The sequence below is a fragment of the Microtus ochrogaster genome, linkage group LG1 (assembly GCF_000317375.1).
Source record: "Microtus ochrogaster isolate Prairie Vole_2 linkage group LG1, MicOch1.0, whole genome shotgun sequence".
NCBI classification, from domain to species: domain Eukaryota; kingdom Metazoa; phylum Chordata; class Mammalia; order Rodentia; family Cricetidae; genus Microtus; species Microtus ochrogaster.
Genome location: NC_022027.1, coordinates 36,744,417 through 36,757,453, shown reverse-complemented (window position 1 = coordinate 36,757,453; position 13,037 = coordinate 36,744,417). Strand labels below are relative to the sequence as shown.

Below are 13,037 nucleotides of genomic sequence, written 5' to 3'. Positions count from 1 at the left end.
CCTCAAATGTAGATGAATAGTTTTAATACATTCTTTTATAGAATATCGATTCCTGATGATAAGGCTTATATTTTTATAAAAGGTTTTTAATGACCCAGTAATTTTTCATATGCCATATTTCCAAAATTTATAGAGTCTTTGTCCTTGATCCCCTTATTACAATAGATGTGTTATTTGTCAGATAATTATGTTTTCAATATTATTTCCCTTTATTATATTTATTGAAAATAATCTAAAATAAATTCATATATAAGCCATTTCAACAGTTTATATAAACACTTTATTAAATATTATATCTCAAAATTTAAAAATAGAAAGAGATTGAGTTCCATTTCTTTCAATTATTTCATGACAAATCACTAATGGTGGTGCTTATTGCTAAATACTAGAATGCTTGTTAGAACATTCTAGTAGATGGCAATATATCTACTAGAATATATTAAAAAGTGCAATATATACACAATATATATATATTTATTTTCTTGATTATCCAAAACATCTTTTAAATTTAAATGTATATATATAAATATATATATTCCTTCAGATACATCTAGATACCTGAGTTCATAAAATATATGGAATTTTGGCCATAATCCATACTATCATAGGCTGAGATACTTTTAAGACTCTATGGAGATGATGAAATAAGGAGTTGATATTGATTGCATAAGACTATATTTGCCAAAGTGATCATAGCTATGCTTTATATATTATATAATATTTACGTACGACTAAACCACCCAATGAAACATCACAGAAAATATTCTCATTAAGTAGCAATAAACATATTTAGAAAAAACCCACACATATATTTAGTGTTAAAAATCATGGTTAAGTTACTTACAATAACCAACATAGTTTAAATCCTTTGTTAGTATTTGTTAGATGGCAATGATTTAGGTAATCACAGGAATAAAGTCTATATGTGTTCAATATACATGCAATTTTCCTTCAAATATTATCATTACACAGATTGATAGTGGTTGAATATGCATATAAAAACACATTCATATGGAAGACTTGCTGTATGTGTGAAAATGTAGATAGATAAAAAGACAAATTAGTGTGTAGTGGGTTTTAATATGGATATTGTCAACTATAAAGAATTGTGTATAATCACAGACACAAACCCTAGTAGAAACTTGATAATGTTAAATGTGGATGTGTGTGTACATATTTATAAACAAATACATGTGTGCCATATGTTAAATAGAGTTGTGTACATTGATCATATATAGTATGTTATGTATTTCTATTTATTTTTTTGATTATCCAAAACATCTTTTAAATTTAAATGTTCAGTTTTTGGCAATTTCTTGAAATTGTAATAACACTGGATGCACTTTGAAAAACGGATCATGGAGATCATATTTTAAACATCGTCATATTAGATTCAGTAGCTGTGGGGACACAATTGGACAAGAGTCAGCTTTTTAAAACAGAAATAAAGCTATGGCACTCCTATGTTCAAAGTTACCCAGGGCCTCTCTCGGGACTCAAGAGAAAGAGCCCAGATGCCTTTGAGTCTTCAGGGTCTTCCCACTTAGTGTTGTGCTTCACCAGCTCTCAGATTGGCCTCTTACATCCTCCCCTCTGTACAACCACTCTGTCTACAGGTTAGCAGTCAGAAATGCTGCGAGAACACGCTGCTTGCACACACGTGCATGCACACACGCACACACACACACACACACACATACAAACAGACCCTTCTCACACAAACACACATGCACAAATGCACACCGAGATCTACACACTCACAAACATAAACACATGAACACACACAGAAATGCATTGCTCATGGATTCATGGACACACTTTTCTTCTCCTTCCTGAGGCATCCCTGGCCTTACTTTGTTATAACTCTTAGAGTTACCAGCTCTCAACAATGCTCTCCTCTCCCCTCATCAGCCCTTGTAGTCCTTTTGTGTTCTGTTATTGATGTGAGTCTCACGCTTCTCTACAAATATAGTACATTTTTACTTTTCTGGTTACTCCAACTATGATATAAATTTGAAAAGACAGTGGTATTATGTGCTAAAACATTGTGGGATCACTTGCATCGGGAACAGTCTGTATATAATCAGAATAGGAGCCAAAGAGTATGTACAAGTGAATGATTGCTGGCTGTATGTCTTAACTTTTATTTTTCTTATTTTGACCAATGACAAAATTTTAACAATGTTTTTAAAAGAAAATGCTTTAATTTTTCCTTAATATTTATTTAATTCATACTTTATAAATATATTAATAATATAATTAAACTAATATATACAATATAATTTACTTATAATTATTCATATGGTAGATACTAATAATACTTAAGAGAAGAGTATATAAGCTACTTCTCCTTTATTTACCAATGATGGAATGATGGTTTTGATATGTTAATGTATACATTTAATTCTTTGAATGGCAGAAATAGTGATATTTAGGTACAAAGAATTTCTGGTCTCACCTTTGTCTTCCTTTCTCTCTATTTTCACTTAATAAGATTTGATTTAATTTTAAGTGTGTGTGTGTGTGTGTGTGTGTGTGTGTGTGTGTGTGTGTGTGCGCACGTGTACCACAGGAGTTCATGTGCAGACTCCAGGGCCAGTGGATTCCCTGGAACAAGACTTAAAGGTGTTTGTAAAATTGCCTGATGTGAGTGATGGGAACCCAACTCTGGAAGAGCAGGGAGTGCTCCTAAATTCTGATCCTTCTCTTTAGTACTTGTCTTACTTTTTTGTCCATGCTAGGCTTACAGAATTGCCTGGAATATTTCAGAACCATAATGTAAATGTGCTAAAAAATTAAGGTTCATTTGCTTCTTTCAGTTGAAACCATGATTGACAGTTCTAAGTAAAATTCTAAAGTTCAAATTTCCTATGGGTTTGAGTGAGGGAAGAATTATGTGCAGCATTTATATGCAGAAGATTATATGCAACATTTTCAACAAATAATTGGGAAGACTGGGGAACATACAAGAGTAAGCCATGCATTCTCAATCTGCTGCTCGTGTGGTAGGTCCTTCTGTCTTATGTGTTGCTTTTATTGGTTAATGAATAAAAAACTGCTTTGAGCCTATGGCAGGCAAAAACAGAACTCGGTGGGGGAAAGCTAGGCTGTATGCTGGGAGGAAAAAGGGCAGAGTTGGAGAAAAGCCATGGAGCTGCCAGAGACAGATGCTGGGAACTTTGCTAGGTAAGCCATAGTCACATGGCAATATACAGAATAATAGAAATGGGTTAAATTAATATAAAATTTAGCCAATAAGAAGCTAGAGCTAATGGGCCAAGCAGTGTTTTAATTAATAGAGTTTCTGTTTGATTATTTTGGGTTTAAAGAAGCCGTGTGGCTGGGAACCAATAAACCACCTCTCTCCAACACACTGCAGAGTTTGTAAAACAATAGAAATACATTGAAGGAGTAACAGAGACTTAAGAAATGATTTTTTCTTGAATAATTTTTAAGACTGATAGCCTTGTGGATTATCTCATAACCACTGTATATTTTGTTGCATTGTGCATTAGAACGAAATGAAGGTTAAAATAAGATTAAAATTCCTCATTTATTTTAGCACAAATATTAATTGTAATTGATACATTACTTAAGGATATCAGTATTCATTAAATAAGCTGATAGATTGCCAACAATCTTTTCAATGGTTTTAATAAGCATGAGAACTTGATAAAGATAGAACATAATTTGGTATATTTACTGTAATCTTTATCAGTTCTTAAATTTGCTTACCATATAGAAATTTAATAAACAATGAGTGACAAAATGGATAGGTAAATGAATAGTAAAAATATTTATTGCATAATATTTGGCAGTAAGTTTATCTTAAATGTTTATGTTAGTGTAATATCATTTAAAGATCTGTGGCATTATTGAAAACTTAATTAGTATATTTATAAAATAATAAACTAAGCTGAAGTTAGGAAATAAATAACAATACACATGCAAACAGCAAAGATAGACTATTTCATATTTGTATCCATCAAAGTTAACCAGAAGTTTCTTTGCTTTCAAAGAATGCTTGATTTATAAACTGTTATAGTTTTTCAAATTCAGTGTTCTTTGAGGTTATAAGTGAGAGGGAGCTACAACAGGGTGAAGAGAGGGAGATGACTATAAAAGGAGAAGGGGGAATCATTGACAATAAAGCCTCCAGAAATAATATCTATGATATACATACATATGTATAGATAGATAGATGATAGATAGATGATAGATAGATAGATAGATAGATAGATAGATAGATAGATAGATAGATAGATAGATAGTACATATATATCTGTGAAGTGGGATTTCCCTCTGTATTCTGTGAATATCATTTGTTAATAAAGAAACTGGCTTGGCTTGATAGGGTAGAGTAGAGCTAGGTGGGAAAAACTAAACTGAATGCTGGGAGAAAGAAGGCAGAGTCAGAGAGAAGCCATGGAGCCGCTGCCAGAGACAGACATGCTGAAACTTTGCTAGTAAGCCACAGACATGTGGTGATATCAGATTAGTGGAGATGGGTTAGTTTAAGATTTAAGTTAGCCAGAAATACACTTAAGCTTTTGGCCAAACAGTATTGCAAATAATTAGGTTTCTGTGTTATTATTTTGGGTCTGAGCTGACAGGCAACCAGGAAACAAAGAAGTGTTCTTCATACAACATATCTCTAAGGATATGTTTATATCCTTATAAATAAATATATATCTTAATCATATATACATCTTAAAGGAATTATACACACATGCACATATATATATACATATAATCTTAAATGAAGTTATATAACTTTTGCTAACACACACCCCATGAGAACAATCTACTAAACAATCCAAAATTTCAGGTAAGAGAATTATTCTTATTAGCAGCTGCTCAGAGTAAACAAAATGATTCTCAAAAATATTAGAGATGACCAATGTAGCACTTTGTTACCTCTAAGACATTGAGAATGGCACTAGTTGCTAAAAACATCACTTAGGAGACAGAACTCAAATGATTTGTTCTGGATCTGACCTAAAAGCCCTTTTCCTGTGATCTAGCATATAATTCCAGTACACATATTACAGGTTGCCAAAGGTGGAGAGTAATACACATTCCTACCATGCAGTAACACCTATGAAGACGCAAATTACCAGTGTGGAAAGCTGTGCATAAAGGTGTGATAACCGACACTCACATGTTGGTAGCAACAAATCTCTGTCTAATTGGATTTAAGATCTACTTAATTGGAACAAAATCAAGCTTGATACTGAAAACCCAGCCAGCTTCCCAGGTTCATTAAGTCATGGACCTTAGTAATGAAAAATTTACTACTGCCACTTTTCTAGACAAACATAAATCCTTACTACATAAAATATTATTATCACACCCACAGTTAAGTATAGTAAACAACCTTCATTAAAGAAGTCTCTTTTTTTAATTTTTGAGGATATAGCATAATTACATTTCTCCTTTCCCTTACCTTCCTCCAAAGCCTCCAATTTACCCCTTCTTTCTCTTTCAATGTCTATATACTTGCATATGTACTTGCATATTTTAAAAATAACCAGCTCAATCTGCATAATGATGCTTGTATGCATGTTATTTGGTTGGTCTTTTGAAATTTGGTAACCAGTTGGCGTGCTCCTACTAGGAAATGCTAGTTTTCCCACTCTTCATGTTTCTTAAGTTCCAGTAGTTCCTTGTGTGTCGTTTAAGCCCCAGGGATTTTTCTCTCTCCACTTTAGCATGTCTATTTTTGTTGTCTGTTTTCAGCTCATGTTTAGGAAGCCTTGTTGGTGAGACACTATGGGTTTAAAACCTGATTTTCTTAGAACATTCACTTTCACACAGAAAACACACTGATTTTTTTTTTTGTTTTTTACAGTATTTTAGCCCTATCTTTTGCAATAGTCTCTGAACCTTACTTGGGATTACATGTATCCTTTAGAACTGGATGAATGAGTACAGGAAATATGGTACATATAGACTATGGAAAACTATTCAGCTTTAATTAAAACTGAAATCATGAAACTTGCAGGTAAATGAATGAATGGAACAAGAAAGTCCACAATGAATGGCCAATCTAGACCCAGAAAGAAAATTGTAACATTTTCTCTCTAACCAGAGGTTCTTAGCTCCAAGTATTCATATATAAGGACATACCCTAGAGTAACTACAGACACAAGGTATGAAAAACAGAACCATTACTAGTATAGCATAGTTGTGGGGCAATAAAGAGGGACCTAGTTGGGAAATATGAAAAAAAGGGATCTTTAGAGAAGGAAGTAAAGGAATACGGAAGACAGAAGGATGATGCTAACGTAACAATAAGGATGCCTGGAAAAGTCATAAGGCATCAGAATATTAACTATTTTTCTAAAAATGTATATAATATATGTAATTCAGTTTATAAATAGACATAAACAGTTGTAATAATATTTTCTTATTTGGACTGAGAATATATTCTTCAATAGCCAATGACCACCTAACAAAATCACAGCAACAAAGATGATAATTTTTCTTTTGAGTTATTAGTCCAGGCTATCTTCGGTGGATTAATCTTTCTGTGCCCTGTGTAAATGTGTTGCTCTCATTGGTTTAATAAAGAGCCAAATGTTCAACAGCTATAAAGAATGATATGGATGATAGTTGCATGGGCATTAGTAGTGTCTGCAGCCATAATGGTGATGCCATTCTATTATTACTATAAAGTATATCATTAATTACTATATTACTTTATTACTATAAAGTATATCATTAATATCAAGAACATGAAAATAACTGTCCATTTTTTCACTCCATTATCAATGCTCCTTACTCATCTTCTGTTGTCCTCTATTGACTTAATCTTTTATTTTATTTTATTTTATTTTTTTTAAAGTTTAATCCTTATTTAATTTTATGAGAAGTGGGGTCACAAGGAGAAACGGGGTGGGGTGGGGTTTCTAGAAAGAGCTACTGACAGGGATGATCCTCTTAAGTGGTGACAAAAATGATGATTTCAAAGTTTTTTGGTTTTTCGAGACAGGGTTTCTCTGTGGCTTTGGAGCCTGTCCTGGAACTAGCTCTGTAGACCAAGCTGGTCTCGAACTCACAGAGATCCGCCTGCCTCTGCCTCCCGAGTGCTGGGATTAAAGGCATGCGCCACCACCGCCCGGTGACTTAATCTTTTATTAAATATAGCTATCATCAAACAAAAATGATGATTACACAGAGCACTTGTTTGAAAATATTTGTTAGGGCAAAGAGCTCAATGATTAAGAGCATTTGTTGCTTTGTTTAGGTTCACAGCTACAAAATGGTAGTTCACAAACATGACTATCTCTGGATTGAATAGACTTGACATCTTCTGGCCTCAGGAGTCACAGGAATACATGTGGATCACATGTGTACATCCAGGCAAAACATTCATAAACACAAAATAAAAATAAATACAGTCTAGGGTCTGCACTTTACAAGTCAGAAAATCTTGCAAAAAATGTTGTTGACCAATGTCTAGTTATCACCTACCTATTAAAACTTGTGCATAAGATAAGGAAAACCTAAAGTATTAAAAAAGACATGAGATTGTGAAGACCACAAAAATGTTCTAAATACACAAAGCTGTAACTATTAGATATGTGAAAAATATTTTTAAAATGTGTATCATGTGTGTACATGAGAGCCAAACTACATGTACTGGATAAGATTTCAAACACTGAGCCATTGGTGTACAGGCTATTCTTGTTTGTGGAATAATTTTATTTTAAATAAACATTCAGACAGTATGATTTCATACTTACAGAAAAAGCATAACAAAAAAATCCTATAACTACCACACTTACTCTTCCTTACTCTAAGCAATGTATACATACAGCACATCTACTATCAGAGAGTTACATTAATAAGTCACTAGCAAAATTGCATCCAATTCTCAGACTTATATTTTACTCAAAGTCCAGTTTTTGACACAGAGTCCCTTCCAGTATCCTTCAGTTCCATCCATTCTCATATTTTATGTCCTACACAACTCCACTTTTTAATATTCTTCATTTTAATAAATATACCTTTCGGAGAGACACATATAATGTTTTTTGTAGACTATCATTCAATTAGGATTAGTCAGCATTTTGGTTATACAATTAAAAGAGTATGTTAGATGAAAACCGGAGCCATAACTTTTATTTCTATTGAAGTCTACCAGATTTAAATACAATCAGAATGAAATCACTGCAGGATTAACTCTGTCCACTGGTTGAAATAGCATTTAGTGATTTTTTTCTTTACTGAGTGGTTATATTTCTATCAGATTTCTACACTGTACCATTTATGGGGAGGCCATAATGGGCATCCCATTCTTGGGCTGAAATTTATGAACTGCTCCTATAAGGATATACCATCCAATTAATTATTGAGAATTCTCAACATGATAAATCTTATCCATTCTTTATATTGCTATTATTTATCAAGCTATTTATTTGTTTATGTAAATATATACACTTGAATTTTATTATTAGCTATAATCAAATATTTCATTTTTAACTCAAATAATTAATGTACAGGCTACTGAAGAACCTTTTACATATCTCTTTGACATAGCTATATGATTATAGAAGAGCTTATTTTTATAGTAAATTTTCATTTTCTGACACTAGAGAACCAGAGACCATTTGTTCATACTGCTTCAGTACAGAATAAGTCATTTCTCCAAAGAGAATAGGTTTATTTTATTTATCCATTATTTATTTATTTATTTATTTATTAATAGTAACAGCATTGCAATGAAGATCTGCCTGTTATATGCATTTATACACCTGATATGCCTTTGCTTTTAGTCCAACAGAGGAAAGAAATATAAGTATGGATAGTAAATAATATATGTACATATATCTAACTACATATATGTATATGCTTCTGTTCATCACCAGATGCAAATTGCTTGAACATGATTATACAATGGTATCAGCATTACTCAGTGTTTTAGTTTGGGTTTCAATTGCTGTGACCAAACACCATGAACAAAAAGTGAACTGGGAAGAAGGAAAAGGTTTATTTGGCTTATACTTCCATATTGTTGTTCACATTGAAGAAACTCAGGATAGGAACTCAGACAGGGCAGTATCTTGGAGGCAGGAACGGATACAGAAGTCATGCAGAGGAGATGTACACTGGTTTGCTTCCCCTAGCTTGTTCAGCATGCTTTCTAATAGCATCCAGTACCACCAACTCAGGAATGACACCGCCCACCATAACCAGTGCCTTCCCCCATTGGTCACTAATTAAGAAAATGCCTTACAGGTAGATCTCATGGAGGCATTTTCTCAGCTGAAGCATTTTTCTCATGAATAACTATAGGTTATGTCAAGTTGAGATGCAAAAATGTCAGTACACTCAGTTATTACAAAGTGTTTGGACTTCCCACAGGGCAGGGAACCCTGATTGCTCTTCGGGCTGACGAGGGAGGGGGACTTGATCGGGGAAGGGGGAGGGAAATGGGAGGCAGTGGAGGGGAGGAGTCAAAAATCTTTAATAAATAAAAAAAATAAAAATAAAGATCATCTAAACTCTAAATAGAGACTGCACGTTCATTTCCCAGTGGCCCATGCCTGAATAATCACACAGAAATTATATTAATTGCAGCATATGTTATTATATATATATATATATGAATAGGTTAAATTTTTAAAAAATTACTGTAGCAACATTAAATTATTCTTTTTTTTTTTTTTTTTGGTTTTTCGAGACAGGGTTTCTCTGTGGCTTTGGAGCCTGTCCTGGAACTAGCTTTGTAGATCAGGCTGGTTTCGAACTCACAGAGATCCGCCTGCCTCTGCCTCCGGAGTGCTGGGATTAAAGGTGTGCGCCACCACCGCCCGGCCTAAATTATTCTTATTATGTGACAATGCATCATGCTAATATCACTACGTTAAGTTATTTAACTTTTTTCAAGTGCCTTTCATTGGCTACAGAGTTGACTTAGCTGTTCAGACCACTCACTGCTTTTATTGGACCTGGTTTCATTCCCATGACCAAAATGGAGATTTTGTGAACTATTAGAGACCAACAGAATTTTAGTCTATTCTCTATTGTCCCTAAATATCTGTATAAAATGAGAGTTGTTCAAAAATATTTTAAAATAAATATATACACATATGTGGAGTGAATTTATATCTGTATAGAGAATTATGAAAATATATCATTCTGAATATGGAAAATATGTACTTTGCATGTAATTCCTGCATTCTCTTCATAAATCTTTCTGTTCTTTTACATATTCAGAAAGAAAAGAAGGGAAATCAAGCAGATAAGTGATACAGGATGTTAAACTAACACAAAATTTCAAAATTGATAAAACATTGCAGTGAGAGAAAATATAGAACCTAAATCTAATCCGGTTGACTTTATTACTTAATTTTAAAAATTTTCTTTATGGTATAGGTGTTTTTCTATCATATATGTCTTTACACAACATGTGTGTCTCACAACTATATAGATAAGAAGAAGGTAACCTTGAGTTTGGTTACAGTTGGTTATGAGGCAGCATGTGGGTGCTGGGAATTGAATACAGTATTTATAAATCCCAGTATTTATAACTGCTGAACATTTTTCCATTTCCTCTATTTGAATTTAACTTGTGTGAAACAACCCTATCTTTAATATTTTGAATGTATGCTTCTGTTTCTATTTGATTTAAATTAAATATCACTTCTGTCATTACACATATGCATTCAGACCCTCTTTAATTTTGGGTGAAGTTACATCCTTGACATAGCTATAACAAGATACAAAGTGACAATCTGCCTCTTTTTTAATAGCAAGATTTACTCCACACCAAATAAATTATCCTGTAATTTGTTTACATTAAACACTTATTGTTACTCTGTAATAGAATTTTTAATAAATTTAACAAAAAAAGTTTGATTAAAAAAAACAAAGCAGCTTCAGTGTCAATAACTACTTAATCTTAATTTTCTCACTGTAGTTTATGAGAAACAGAATAATAGTCTTTTAAAAACAAAATAGAGTTATACCTCGCTAATAACATGGCAAGTTTGAAAACAGGGTTGCTTGTAAGAATATGGCTTTGCATATAGCGTAAAAATTGTTTTGTCAAAGCTAAACAGCAATTATGTGGCATGCCAACTTATTTTATAGGTGGAAAAGCAGTACTCCCTGCAGAAATCAATACTTCCAGAGTTTATGGTCCTAAGAAATAGATAATCTCTACTCTAAAATCTATATTATCTAACATCTTGTTAAGCAGAGATAAGCTACTAAAAATCAAACAAGCTACAAAGTAAAATTTCTAATTTAATTTTAAATTACCACAGAGTCTCCATACTATAAAGCATTACAATTTAACATTTTGTAAAACAAAATAAATGCTCCCTATTCAAGGACAAACTTTGTAATTTCTTTTCTCAATTTTCTATGATATTGAGGATATAGAGCAGGATTTTCTTTTAAAGGTAACCACACTGATAATTGTTACAATAAACCATCATGTATCTATCAATTTTTAAAAAAGCCAAGATTGATTTCCATTATAATATCCATATTGAGGACTTTTCCTAAAGGTGCCCCCTTGAGGTAATCTGCTGAGAAATTTAAATTGTAGCAGAAACAGATACACACAAATTAGACTTTCTGCCTGCAGAACAGCCAGGGAGAAATGAATAGTGTTTAACAGCAGTGCACACAAACATCCCAAACTATCAAATATATATTTCAATCGGAAAATTGCTAGCAATAACTGGGAACTAGAGAAATAGAAGATAAATGATTACAGCTGGACAACCTATTAAAGCCCAGAAGAAAGCCAAATCGTAACATTCTGTTCCAAATTAGCAATGTTATCAGATGTTTAATTCCTCTGCACTTACCCTGGGACTAATTACAGTGAAACATGTCATACATTCTCCAAGTGGTGAGAAATCTCATCGAATGCTTGCGTTTTATGCTAGCTTCTTATTTTTTTAACTGACATTATACAAAACCATTTTAAATATATATATATATATATACATATATATATATATATATTTGTCACAGAATGTTTCCATAGTGTACAATGTATAATTTTGTTCTACTGGGACAGAAATTTGTATTCTTATTTACAAAAATATGAATAAAAGTATACCATTTATGCTATAACATAATCTAGAGAAGTTACAGATTTATTTGCAGATAGCTAAGCTCAAATTTTACTTTCTAATGTTTTAATAAAAACTCTTGAGGGGCTGGAGAGAAGCCTCAGCAGTTAAGAGTGCTGGCTTAAGTTAAGCAGTTAAGAGGTCCCAGGTTGGATTCCCAATATCCATATAGTGTCTCAGTCATCTGTAACTTCAGTTTGAAGGGATTGATGTCCTCTTCTGGCCTCCCAGGAAGAAGGGGAATGGCAGTGTTGTACAGAATATATGGATAAGCAGTATACCTCCCATTATAGTAAGAAGGCCTTATTTTATCTCATTTTATTCTTTTTATAAAGAAAAAGAAAGAACATGGCCTTGGGGGTGTTGTGATTTGGGAGAACTTGCATGAGAGAAAAGAATATGATCAAAACACATGTTACAGAAATTTTAATAAATAATAAAATAATAAATTTAAAAAATCTTCATCTTTCTGGTGAGACTATGCTATCTACACTAAGAAACTCTTGAATACAGCAAGTGGGCTCATTTGTCTTCATATGCTCCCACTGTAGATGAAGAAGATGCTCACATGTGTCTAATGAAAACGATCCAATCAACAGAGCAGAAAACTAGTCAAAATATTTTTGATAAGTATTAGAATTCTAATCTTATTACTAAAATCACAGTAGAATTTTGTTATTTCACAAGCTCTGAATAAGTTGTACAAGTGTCAAGTCACTTCTGCATGACATCTTATATCGATATTTAAAAGTCCTCCAAACTAAAACACTTAAAGTATTGTTCTGCTCTTAATGTTTTTGAGAATTTCATACATGACTACTATATTCACATAATTTTATACCTCCTTTCACACTTCCAAGGCCTCATATATCCCCTGCTCTAGCTCTCAAATTCATGATGTGCATAGTTATAATTGTTTTAAGCATCAGGTTTTCTTTA

General features: G+C 32.8%; 1 protein-coding gene across 4 annotated transcripts in view; it reads right to left on the bottom strand.

Annotated features, from left to right (window-relative positions):
• Epha5 (EPH receptor A5) overlaps positions 1-13,037 on the bottom strand; it is a 289,143-nt gene that overhangs the window by 80,844 nt on the left and 195,262 nt on the right. The window lies entirely within an intron of this gene.